The sequence below is a fragment of the Typopeltis vanoorti genome, chromosome 6 (assembly GCF_054136105.1).
Source record: "Typopeltis vanoorti isolate ZY-2024b chromosome 6, IOZ_Tvanoo_1.0, whole genome shotgun sequence".
Taxonomy (NCBI): Eukaryota; Metazoa; Arthropoda; class Arachnida; order Uropygi; family Thelyphonidae; genus Typopeltis; species Typopeltis vanoorti.
This window is the reverse complement of record NC_143554.1, coordinates 130,766,394-130,780,209: the sequence shown is the minus strand read 5'-3', so window position 1 is coordinate 130,780,209 and position 13,816 is coordinate 130,766,394. Positions and strand designations below refer to the sequence as shown.

The 13,816-nt window shown below is 35.7% G+C and overlaps 1 protein-coding gene across 4 annotated transcripts in view; it reads left to right on the top strand.

Moving 5' to 3' along the window:
* LOC150105947 (uncharacterized) overlaps nucleotides 1–13,816 on the top strand; it is a 261,696-nt gene that overhangs the window by 38,172 nt on the left and 209,708 nt on the right. The window lies entirely within an intron of this gene.

Sequence of the window (13,816 nt, the reverse complement as noted above, 5' to 3'; positions counted from 1 at the left end):
CATTCATATTGTGCTCACGACATCGAATCGTTTTTGAAAAGTCTATGTCATTAATGCTACTTGATTTTTTCGGCACTCACCTAGTTGCGCTGGTTGATGCCCGTGTAGTTGACCTCGTGATTGCCATTGTGTTATACTTAAAAAAGGCAATTTCAACTAATAAATCAGGCAGAAATCATGCTCTTTCTAACACTACACTATATAGTTTCAGTTTGCTCTCATATTTAACATTCCACGTAATATTCCCTTGGGAACCTCGTTTGTTATTTCAGTTGGTAACATGATGCTATTTGATCTGCAAAAGCTGTGTTTAAATCCCCCAGTAGGACATAATCTTTATAAGGATTTTTCAACTAAAGATGGCAGGGTTCCCCCTCTGGAAACTCATATTTTTCATTCTACAAAAAAAAGTCAATCCAGCCAGAAGAATACACAAATGTCACAAACAAAATATATTACAATGGCTTAAGACCAACTATATTATTCTACTAAATTAAGGTTTTTCAGAAGATACTTGGCCAGTCATGGGCCTTGAAGGACTGAAGAAAAACAAGAGAATTTTATTCACATACTTATACATTCACATACATACCCTAAACACTAGAAGACTGAATCTATGTACATTGGTTCAAAAATTATTTATAAGGCATTGATCTGTCAATGCTTTGTAACAGTAATCCAAGAGATTAATCTCAAATGAAGAAATTGCCAATGGCATACAGTGGTGAATATCTAACTCATAACATGATTGCTGCTAATGTTGAATATCCAACTCATAACAACATTATTTTTGCTTCAATCGAGTTATTGGACTCATCACAGGAAAACCACACCCATACAATGAACCCTCTCCAGACATACTTCACCACTTGTGAAGCAAAAAAGCAGAAAAAGGTTGGCTGAGTGGATAGCACACTTGCTCTTCAATCCACAGGTCATAGGTTTGAATCGCATTGTCGGCAAGGATGTTTTTAAAAGCCTGCTCTGAATGAGCTTGTATAGCTCTTTGAGTTTATAAAGCTTGTCTTTTAAAAAACAAAAGAAAAAAAGTCTTGTTTTCACACCCTCCCTGATCATATTCTTCTCAGTTTCTAGGGGTGATCCATGTTCTGTTTTCTGTTGTCCTATTCTTTACTCTCCAGCTATAAAATCCATTTAACGATTTTTATTCACTCTTTTTGCACCTGTTTACCAAACTAGGAAGCCTCCAGACTTAAGGAGTCCTTTGGTTGGAAAGACCTGGGTTTGAATCCCTTGTTCTCTCCCTTCCTACCATGTATCGAAAAAAGTCTTTGTTAGTTCTATAAAATCCTTTTAATAACTTATCTATCATACTCCTCTTTTCCACCTGTCAACTATATTTGTTAATAATCATTAACAAATATAGTTGACGTTATTAACAAATAATCTGTATTTGTTAATAACCAGATAACCTATAGATCTTCAATCTGTCCTCATTGGCATCTTGTAGACCTGTCACCAGGGCTGGTTTTAGACTGTTAGATGCCTGCATGCTAGAGATAATTGGCCGCCCTTGAGGGTAAGGCTACACTAGTTTTTTTTTTCCGAACATGTGCAGCAGTGAATAGAACATATGCAAGAATGGTGATAGCCATGTTGACGGAAAAAATTTGTACAGAACATCACCATTCTTGTGCATATGTTCTATTCACTGCTGCACATGTTCGAGAAAAAAAACTAGTGTATCCTTACCCTAACAATGCAGATCACGAATGCTGTGAAATAATAGGGTCAAACTTTGCCAACATTTCTATGGCCTTTAAAAAATTTCCATTATTTGCTTCATATAATTTATTATTTGTACCTCTGAAAGCTAAACACTGCATTGCAACGGTTCTTTTGATGATTCAAAAGAATCTTTATCAATTGTACAATTGTTGTCAAGGCTTGTTTTTAATTCATACCACTTTTTACAATTTTGCATATGTTCTACACTCGTTTCATGTCGTGATAAATTAGTGGCCAAATGTCACCAATCTGAAAACCCCTGACTATCTGTTAATTTGTTTTTCTTCAAAGCAAACAGCTTACAGCAAAAGCAAAATACACTATTGGATTTTTCAGAATAGATTAACCAAGTTCTTTGAACTTTTTCACCATTAGGTAAGAGTCTTACAAACTGTGACGTGGAAAATGATCTTCCATTGTTATCTTTAATAAAGTTTATGTTTTGAGGTGTTACAGGTCCCTTATGAATTATAAGTTCTAATAACTGATTATTAACAATAGATGGCCAGGTGCAAGGATCACATTCTGTCATGAATTACCAGAACAATTACCAGAAGGCCTACTTTGTAAATTATCCCCACAGCTTGATTTCGGCGTTGACTCTTCCTCCTGGCACAGTTCTGAGTGAAATTCAAACTTTTCATTTGATTTTTCATGTTCCACTTTGATTTCGCCCTTACTGTCTGGAAAAGGTTCTGAAGTGATTGATGTTGTTGAGTTATCTTCGTCTAACTTTACATATTTCAGTATGGATCCTCGTAATTTTTCCTTTTCCTTATCACTTTCATTCTTTCTTTTGCGATAAAAAGCACCAGACGGACGTTTAGTTTTCCTATCTGACATATCTAAACATGTAATAAAAAACATTAATAATAATGGTAATAATAATAATAAGCACAAATTATTTTTTCTCTTTTTGAATGAATAAATAAATGTTGTAATGACCCAAAGTGTCCCAAACTGACTTAAGCCTTTCTGTACAGATTCCGAAGAAACTCCGATCTCTCCATCCATCTGTCTATCAGGTCTATCTGAAAGACGGTGGTATATTTTATAACAGGTACTAGAAAAAAAACAAAAAATTGTAATTCCATTTTTTTCCCAATTATGTATTTTTAGTAGCAAAAAAACTAGGCCAAAACTATTGTTTGTTTGAATGAACATTCCTTGTTGAGTGAGGTTTTTAAAGAGATAGAGAATGAAACCCAAAGAAGATATTTCGAAGTTAGCACCACTATAAATTTTAACAATGTTATGTTCCTATTCATCGCCAATATTTTAAAATTAACTATAGGCTATATCGAATTTATTCCATTGGCCGCTCTAGAGATTTGGCCACCTGCATGCACGCACACCCTGCACACCTATTAGAACCAGCCCTGCCTGTCACAGTCTTGGTCACTTGACTCTGGACTCTCTCCACCACTTCCTCATCCTCAAGAAATCCAGGTAACCAGATCTGTATACAGTAGTCCAGATGTGACCTTATTAAAATCTTATAAAGAGGAATAATAACCTTCCTATCCCTGATTGCATGTAACATCCAGGTATTCTGATAAGGGTAGCTATTTTCAACATCTGTTGGAGTATACTCTCTAAACTTCAACTCCCTGTCTACGATCATCTCAAAATCACTGGCCTCGTCAATTTCCTGGTCAATTCTATCAATATAGTACATAATAGTACATACACAACTTGTGAGCTCTTCATTTCCAAAGTGCATATGACCTAACACTTTACACAGTAAAGTGGTAGCCATTATCCCTTGTTCATATACATTACTCTATTTAAATCATCTTGCAGAATCTGTAAAAGAAAAGAAAAATCTATAGAAAGGGGATACAGAGGCAGATAACAAAAATGATATCAGGGTTGTACAATGTTGGTTATGAAGATAAACTGAGGGCATGCAGAATGCAGAGTTTGGTAGATAGAAGACAGATAGTGGCATTATTATTATTACACAGGTATCTCCATGTAGTAAGAAGACTCACAGTGGAAGACCCACATTACCCTTTATACATGCATACCTATGATACCTCTTTTTAAACTTATTCACTGTCAGGGACAGTAAATATCATTAGCATAGTGCATTTTTGAAAATTATGGAGACAACTACCATGTTTGAATAAAAACTTTAGTTTAATATAACTAAAATCTACATTCGACATTTCGACTTTTATGTCAAGGTCATCTTCTGGAGCATACAACTATACACAGAAAACAAGCTACACTACAATCAAACTGGTTTGTTAAAGATACTGATCAACCGCTACAACAATTGTTGGCCTGACCTCTGGTGAAAAAAAAAAGAAGAAAAAAAAACCATCAACACTAGAGTCCTATTATTAGTGTTATCTGTTGGTTGTAGAAATACATTGGGTGCAACAACAAGTATCTATCTATATACATATATTAACATCATGATTATACTTGTACATTCCAGCCAGTTGGTATGGAATGGTTTCTAATACTAGCTGAAGATTGGCTAGAGTCCTGACTTATGCTGGATCTTATATATTAGGTAGACTGAATGTGTGCTATCCAGATCCTTGGAATTTTCATGCCATCTTTGTTGTTGATATTTGGGTGGTTTATTAGGATTTCGCAGGCTTCCTTAAATTTCCTTTCATACCAGGTTTTTGTGTGGTGTAAAGAGCGGGTGCTTTTCCAGTTGATTTGGTGTAAGGAGTTGAGCGCGTGGTCTGAGAGGCCTGCTTCACCATAATGGTTATATTGAAAGAAAGGATCATTAGCATAGCATGGTTTCTATCCACAGACCTCTGGATTATGGGCCCAGCACTCTTCAGCTACACTTCTCTGCTTCCAGTTGAGACATTTAATCTAAAACTATTGAGAGCAATTTACAAGATTGATACTGGGAAGATTTTTCGAGTAGTAGAACAAGGGGAAGGAACAAGAGACCCTCTCTGAAAATTGTGAAAGGATGTGGTAAGTAAGCAGGTGAGATGTGACTTTTTTGTTGCATGGAGGATGGTTGGACCATGGAATGCATTGTCTGATAAGGTGGTTAATGAGCAGACAGTGAATGAGTTTAGGGAATAGTGTGATAGACTTTATTTTGTCTAAAGTATGGCCTCCCAAAATGATTCTTCTGGTCACAAAAAAAAATAATAAATAAAAATAATAATAATTACTATACATGACTCACCTTTCACAAAATCATGCTGCACCTCCATAGAGTATTGTATTCCTGTCCATCCTATCCTGAATTCTGCCTTTTATACCAACTTCTCCAGTAACCTAGCCACTGTTCCAAGATACTGATTAGTCTGTAATTTGCTACCTCTGTCTTGGTGTTTGTTTCCTTTATGCAGAAGAGGAGCACACACACACACACATATATATATGTAGAAAGTATTTTACCTTGGATATAATAAAAGTTAAAAAATACCAAGCAATTATAAACCTGGTTTTACTCCATTTCCCAAGTAAGCAAACAGACAAACAAGTCAAGTTTGCACCTGCAAGTGATGCAAGACCAAGGCAACTCATGATAAAGGTGGCATAAGCTCTGATCACTAATCTTAATATTTACCCTTCATGCCAAAACACATCTCCAAGAAGGGGATGTGTGATGTTTTGTATTAAAGGCAAGGGGCCACTACCCAGACCGGTTTTGACCTTTATTGAGGTCTCATCAGTGGGAGCCAGGCTAGAAATACCAAGATTTTAGTAATACAGAGCTTATAAGTATTTTACCAGAACAAGTTACCATAAGGTAACTTGTTCTGGTAAAATATTATTTTAAATAAAAATCTCAGGGGGAGATATAAATGTAGAAAGTATTTTACCTTGGGTATAATAAATATATATATATATATATATATATATAATATATATAATATATATATATATATATATTATAATATTATATATATTATATATATAATATATATATATAATATATAATATATATATATATTATAATATATATAATAATATAATATATTAAAATAATATATATATATATATGTATATGCTCATGCTCATTCTGGGATACTCTGACATTCCTGGGGAAATCTTGAAACAAAAATCTTCCACTACATTTTAAGTATACTTTTCTCAGTAAATTTATGTCTCATGCAACTTGCAGAGTCTGGTGGACAGGAGGAAGAGGGGAGATATGATAGAGACCTACAAGTTATTAAGGGATTGTTATAGGATCAATGCTGGAGAGGTTCTACAGAAAATAGTGGGAAATCAGTGGAGAACCAGAGGTCACCCCCTGGAAACTGTATAAAGAGGGTGTGAGTAGGAGAGTGAGAAGTAGGTTTTTTTTTTTTTTTTCATGCTGCAGAGTTGTGAATGATTGGAATGCCTTTCCTGAGAATGTGGTGTCTGCAGAGAATTTGAGTGTGTTTAAAGCACGGTATGATGAGCTGTGTGTATGATAAAAGGACCTACTAGATGAGTCTTTGACTCTATGGGGTCTTGGGTAATAATAATAATTCGGTCATTATCCACTTGGCCTAACTGGCTAAGTGGAACCTCCCACGATGAGTCTCTGACTCCATGAAGGTCAGATGTTAATAATAATAATAAGCTTATTGGTTAAAATCGTGCTCTGGATATGGATGTTGTGAATGTCTTTAGGTGATCGATGAATTTCATCACCCAGTATTGAGACCCTCATGTCAAATTTAAAGGAATGAAAGCCCAAGGAATGAAATAAACAACAGTTTAATGCTTCCATTATTTAGTTTCTCTCACAGAGACATCTTCATTGGTACATTATAAATTGCAAGAAATACGTAAACCATACAAAGTTAGTGTGCAACTTAGTGTACTAAAGTTTAGAGTCCTAGGGAGGAGCATCTTTCTATGGGCACTTGGGAAGCCTAGGTTGTAACTCAGGATTACTAAGAATTGCAATTACTTTTTTCCCATGTTTTGAACATTTTAATACACGACCTGATTTATTTAAATTAAGTTGGCTTTTTAATGGCAGCTGAAGAGGGTTTTTTAGAATCTGAACTTGCTACAGTGAAGTGCATAGTCGTTTTATTCCATTTGATTCTGTGAGTAGTGTCCATCATAAGGTGGCCTACTTACAGTACATTGGCACAGGACTTTATTTATTTATTTTTTTTTTTATATTGAGCCCATACACAAGAGGTTGGTTAATCAACCTAAAGTACGTTAGTACTGTGTATGGGTAGTGAGTTTGGAAAGGAGAATCTTGTTTACATTAGATTCAAAAGCCTTTATATTATATTCCTTGGGAAACACATAAGGGGGAAGACTGTTCCACAATATAGCAGTAGCAGGGATGAAGTAGGAGGAAAAGAAACTTGTTCTGTGGGTTTCAAAGTGTATGTCTGTAGTTGTGATTGCTGATGTATTTTTTCTTCTATATGCTTACTGATCTTCCAGTCTGCCCATAGTAGTGAAGGAACAAGAAATCCTATGTACACAAGGAAAAAAAGAGAGAGAAAGGAGTTGGTCCCTAGGGAGAATGGATAATAGCAGCCATCTGGAGGTAGTGCAGTATTTTTATTTTAATTCTAGCCATCTTTTTCTATAGAATAATAATGGTCAAAGGATATGGAATTTTGCATTATCCTCTCTCTCTCTCTCTCTCTCTCTCTCTCTCTTCTTCTGAAGACTATTGCAGATTGATTAAAAGCATAATTAGTTTAATAAATAAGAAATTTTTGTATATTATTACAGGTCTTGAGATCTATAATATGATAGTGTCATGTGTGGACAAGTGATCAGAGAGTAAAGGAATCTGTTAACATTTCTTGAAGTGTTGGAGGTTGTATATGCTGGGGCAAAATGGTATGGAGAAGACTGCTCCAGAGGACAGAAATTTATGGAATGAAGGAAGAAGGGGGAGAAGTTGGGTTTAGAACCAAATGGTATATGGATGTTGACCAGCAGCAGCATCCCATGTTCATACATGATTAGAGGCAAGTGGAGGAATAGAGGTCACTGGTTTATGGAGCAGCATCCATGGAAATACCTGTTGGAAATGTATAAAGCAGAAACATAGCATCTGTGGAAAAGTCATTGGAAAGAGTCAGAGAAAGAAAGGGGGGGATGTTATCAATTAAGCAAATTCCTCTTCTGTATATAATCAAATGTTCTAAGGGAGATTTTTCATGTGCCATGCTAGAACAGTATTCTAAAGTTGGGTAGATTTGGAATTTATAAAGTATTAGAAGTTGAGCATAAGAGAAGTAATGTTTAAAATGAAAAAGATACCAAGTTTTTTTGAAAGCTGAAGAGCCACTGGATGTGATGTGTTTATGCCAAGATAGGCTAGATGTGAAAGTCAACCTAAGAAGAGAAACTCGTCTTGGTTGATAAATGGAGTGTTTTATCAAAAAGTAGAGAGTAGGAATGGTCTTTCTTCTGGGAAATCTGTTTTGGAAGCATTAAAATTCACTGAATTGTCTTCAGTGTCTTACTTGAGAATGACTAAAAGATTAGTCTTTTAGGCATTGGCTTTAAAAGATCGAGAAGGTGGAGTCACTGAATACTACCAGGTTTTTTGAATGATGAAAAGGAATTGAGAGTACTGTCTTCAAACAAAGTTGTGAATAGGGATGGATGTAGAGAGAGAAGATCAATATGTAAGAGAAAGAGAATAGGGGAAAATAAAGCCTTAGGCTACTCTGGCATTGATGGAAAAATTAGATGAGAGGGAACCATCCACCATGACACACAGGGAACAACCACATAGAAAACTGGCAAATCCATTCACAGGGGGTAGGAGAGAGACCAAAATATGGCATTTTGGAAAGAAGCCATGATGTCAGACTCGATCAGATGTCTTGAAAATATAATGAATGACCACATGAGATTCTCCAAAATTTTTCAGTGGCCTCTGTCTAAAGGTGGGTAAGGATAACCAGGAGGTCTGGTGTAGAACTTGAATGGCAGAATCCATATTGGAGATCACTAAATAACGGATGAGTCTCTAGGTAGTGAAGAATCTGGATGTTGATAACCTTCTCCATCATGTTGAGAATATTGAGGTCATGACAATAGGATGATAATTTGATGGCTGACTTGTTTTAGGAACAGGCTGGACTAAAGCTTGCTTAAATGCTGTGGGATGAGTAGGACAGCTTGTAAAGGCAATGCAGAATGGTTGTTCATTCTCAAGAACATGCTCTTAGCAACTTGATGGATACCATCTGGACTGAAAGACTTATTAGCATCAATGCTATTGAGTATTTTTCTGATGTTCTTCTATTGAAAGATCAAAGAGGCCATACCGAAGGTGATTTGTGGAATAGTAGAAGTTGATCATCTGAATAAAAGCTGGAGGAGAGAACTAATGCCAAGAATCTTCCTTATCTTTAGATGTTGTTATTGTTCCATCAGGATGAGAGAGAGAGGCGGAAATATAGCAGGACACAGTTTGCCCAACAGCCTTGACATGGGACCTGAAGGCATGATTATTATTTGAGCAGGGAGGGGGAAGCTTAGTGCTTTTCCCTTAGAAAGTCTGCTTTAGATTTGTTGATTTTTTTGCAGTTGTTTTGAGCCACAGTGTAAACTGAAGGAGAAGCTGGGGTCTTTAGCTTGAGCTGTCAAGTGTACTCTGCATTTTTAGCTTGAGCTACTTTTGAACATTTGTTGGAAAATCATGGCTTGGATAAGTGTTAGTAATTTTGAGTGGATTGGGGAATAAAGGCACATCCCTAGCAAGAATAGTTTCAACTATTAGATCATTGCAAGTTCTTGGATGAGGAGAGCAGAAGCAATAATCAGGCCATGGAAAAAGAGGCATAAAAATCCCAGAAGTCATCCCAATTGGTGCTGCCAACATCAATGGTATATTTGGAGTGAGAGCTGGTAACAATTTGTGTTAGGTCATTACTGACAGCAAACAATTCAGCTTCTCTTCCAGCTTTGTCTCTGAAATTAGAGAAGGGGAATGAGCCAGTAGGAATTGTTGACATTGAAAACCCTTTTCCAAAGAGGATTAAATCACTATTTGGATGATTAGACTATATGTGATCAACTTTCAGAGATCATCATCATCATCATCATCATCATCAAATTCCTGCCATGTACCCTCCAGGGGTGTACAGGATATGACAGTACTACATGAAAAAATTACATCATTACTAACTTCCTATCTACAATTTTCCTCCAAATCAGTCTGTTACTTGTCAAGACTCCAACATTATCAGATCTTATATTTCTATCGTCTAAGGCACTTTGTACCGTATCAATCCACCTATATCTTGGTCTTCCTCTGGGTCGTTTTCCTGCCAACCTGGCAGAAAACACTTGTTTTGCTAATCTTTCCTCTCCCATTCTATTTAAGTGACCATACCATCTGAGATTAGCTCTGCTAACGCATTCCGGGATGCTGACAATGTCAAGTTCTTTCCTAATATCCTCATTTTTAATATGATATTGCCATTGATGCCATCTGTTCACGCCTCTAATCTTTCTCAGGACTCTCATATCTGCGGTCTCTAGTCTTTGGTCAAGTGTTTTACTTCTGACCCAGCTCTCAGATCCATAAGTTAAAATTGGTTTGAACACTGTCTTGTATACAGCTAATTTAGTGTTCAGACTAATTTCTTTCTTATTCCATATGAATTTATTCAATTGACTTCCCACCATACCAGCTTTGCTGATTCTGTTGTCTATTTCTATATTTAGTTTACCATCTTCAGTAAAAATTGTGCCTAAGTAGCTGAAATGTTTTACTTGTTCCACAGGTTCTCCATTCACAACACAGTTGACATTTTCAATGATTCTGCCTATTTTCATTGTCTTTGTCTTTTTATTGCTGACCTTCATACCATATCTATTACAACAGCTATTCAATTTAGTCAGAGAATCTTGCAGACTTGTAGCGGATTTATTTAGAAGTATAACATCATCTGCATAAAGCAAAGAGCTGACATTAACATCTCCAATTTTGATATCAGGTTTAATACTACATTCCTTCATAATGTGATCCATATAGATAATGAATAACAGAGGGGACAATGTACATCCTTGTCTCACACCAGATTTAACATTAAACCATCTTCCTGTACTTCCTTCAATTCTAACTGCTGACTCACAACTCAAATAAAGACTAAGTATTGCTTGATATAATGCCCCATTGAGACCATATAACTGCAGCGTATTGAATAGCTTCTCTCTTGGCACCTTGTCATATGCCTTTTCCAAATCGACAAAACTTAAATACAGATCTTTGTTATATTCCCATGCTTTCTCGACTATTTGTCGTAAAGTGAAGATCTGATCCTGACAGCCTCTATTTGGCCTGAATCCAGCTTGTTCCTCACCAAGCTTTTCTTCCACAATTCTTCTCAACCGTTTCTCAAGTATACTTGCATAGATCTTGCCAGGAACACTCAGTAGGGAAATACCTCTGTAATTCTCACATTCAGTTTTATTTCCCTTTTTATATATGGGTACTATGAGAGCTCTACTCCAATCATTGGGAATTCGTCCCTCTGTCCAGGCTTTCTGAACTATGCAGTGCAGCCACTGTAAGAGTCTTATACCACCATACTTCAGCATTTCTGGTCGAATATCATCTACTCCTGCTGACTTTCCACATTTCAAGCCTTTGATGGCTTTTTCTACTTCAAGTATGGATATGTATTCCTGAATGCATGCCTGGTCAGCGTTTTTTATCACTGTGCTGTCATCACTGCTTGTTTCATTTAGCAGTTTTTCAAAGTAATTACTCCATACTTCAAGGATATCTTTTTCTCCTGTTTTCATTTCACCTTTATCATCTCTAATTCCTTTTACAGCACTCTTTCCTCCATTCCTAAGCTTCTTCAACAACCTCCAGAATATTTTGCCACTTTCTTGATATTTATTTTCTATATTCTTGCCAAAGTCCTCCCATGACTTTTGTTTAGCAAGTTTTACACACTGTTTAGCTTTCTTACATTTGTCTCTGTATTCTGTAAGAGTAAAAGCTGACTTATTTGCCAGGAACTTTTGATATGCTTTCTTCTTTTCCTTCACTGCCTCTTTAACTTCCTGTGTCCACCAGGGAGTTCTGATTTTTTTATCCTTGCACACAACCTCACCACAAGCCTCTCTGGCAGAATCAATCAATGTTTCCTTCAGAGTTTGCCACTGAATCTCCAAGGTTTGATTCCTGTTCTCAAACTCTTTCATTTTCTTTTCAATAATATTTCTGTATTTTAGTCTACAGTTCACATCTGAGAGCTGCTCAACTTTTATTCGCTTTAAAACTTTCTTACATGTTATTCTTTTCAATATGAAATCCAATTTTATCCTGCTCAAGACTAAATAGTGATCACTTCCAATTTCAAATCCTCTGTACACTCTGGTGTCCTGCACCAAGGAGAAAACATCACTATCAACAATAACATAGTCAATGAGACTTTTCTTATTCCTAGCCTCTTCTCTCCATGTGAATTTGTGCACATTTTTATGTTGGAACATGGTGTTAGTAATAACCAGTCCATGTCCTGAGCAGAAATCCAACAGATATTTGCCATTATTATTAGCTTTGCTCTTTTCTCCAAATTTTCCCAAAATATTTTTGTATGTCTCACAATCATTTCCTACTCTGCTATTTAGATCCCCAACAAGGACCAACTTTTCCTTTTTCATTGTGTCAGTTGCTTTTTCTAAAGCCTCAAAAAATTCCTCCACTTCTACCTTAGTAGAACCTTCTGTGGGACCATAGGCACAAATAAGTCTCATTGTCCAGTTCCCCATTCTCATATTTGCCCACATTACTCTACTTGAGACTGACTGCCATTCAAGAAGATTAGCCTCGTATTTTGTGTTGAATACTATGGCTACTCCTTCTTTTCCTTGATTGTCATTGCCTGAATATAACATTTTGTATTTATTGCTCAGAAAGATCTCACCAGTTTTGGTCTTTTTTGTTTCAGTCACCCCTATTACGTCGATCTGGTACTTATCTAATTCCTCAGCTAGCTCCATTTCTTTGCCATTCAGAGATAAATAATCAAAATGGTCAGTATAAATCTTTGGAATTAGGAGAGCATCAGAGACAACAAATGAAGGCAAGAATTGAAACAGTGAAATCTTGAATCAAAGTAGATCATATAAAATAGATTCCAGATCTGATATTGTTTGGCATGAGATATCACACCTGACAAAAGTGTATGCCTAGCCTTCTTAAGAATACATTATGCATGCTGTACTGTGGAATGTTTAGGTGAACTGTAGTCATAGAGATGCCATTTTGAGATTCATGATGAATAAAAGATTGGGTTTGGATGCCCAAGTGGTAATGTACATCATCACTGGAATACATTGCCTGAGTGTGTTGTGAATAAATGTGGACACATTTATTCACAGTTTAAGGCTCATTCATTGAATAATCTTCATTGAATAAGGCACAGTTGGATGAGCATTGTGTGCAATAGTGTACCTCCCATGATGAGTTTCTGACTGTGGATGTCAGATGTTAATAATAATATTAATAATAATAATTTATTGTTTTTTTGCAATTTTTTGTTATATTTTTGATATTTTAAAAATTTTTTTGTATGGGGAATTATTTTAACTGCAGTGAAACTATTATTTTTCATGCTCTTTCATGTTAGAATGTTTGACTCTACCTCCTGTAAGGTGCTATGCTTGGATTTTTCCGGACACCATCTTGCACAGTAAAAACAGCAGTAGGATTATTTGTTGGCTGATTGGAAAGCCTCCCAAAGTGTTACCAACAGGTTCGATTAAGGGGAGGTTTATTAAGGAAAAGAAATATTTATTAGGTTATTAAATTGGATTACATGATTTAAAAATGAAGGAATTGCATAAATGCTAATTGTGTGTTTTATGTATTCAGTGTACATCTTTAGTTTTCAGAAAAACAATGGGCAATTTATTAGTTGTAAGTATTTCATTAATTAATTTGTTTTGGGTATTACTCATCATTCTGAGAATAAAAATAGGAAATTCTAGTTAATCTTATTTTTGATAATATTAATTCAATTTTTATTGCAATATTAAAAGAAAATTTTAAATGTTAAAATTTTTGCTAATGGTAAAATTTTATCCTTTAACATGTCTTGAGAAACTGAATGTTGTTTGA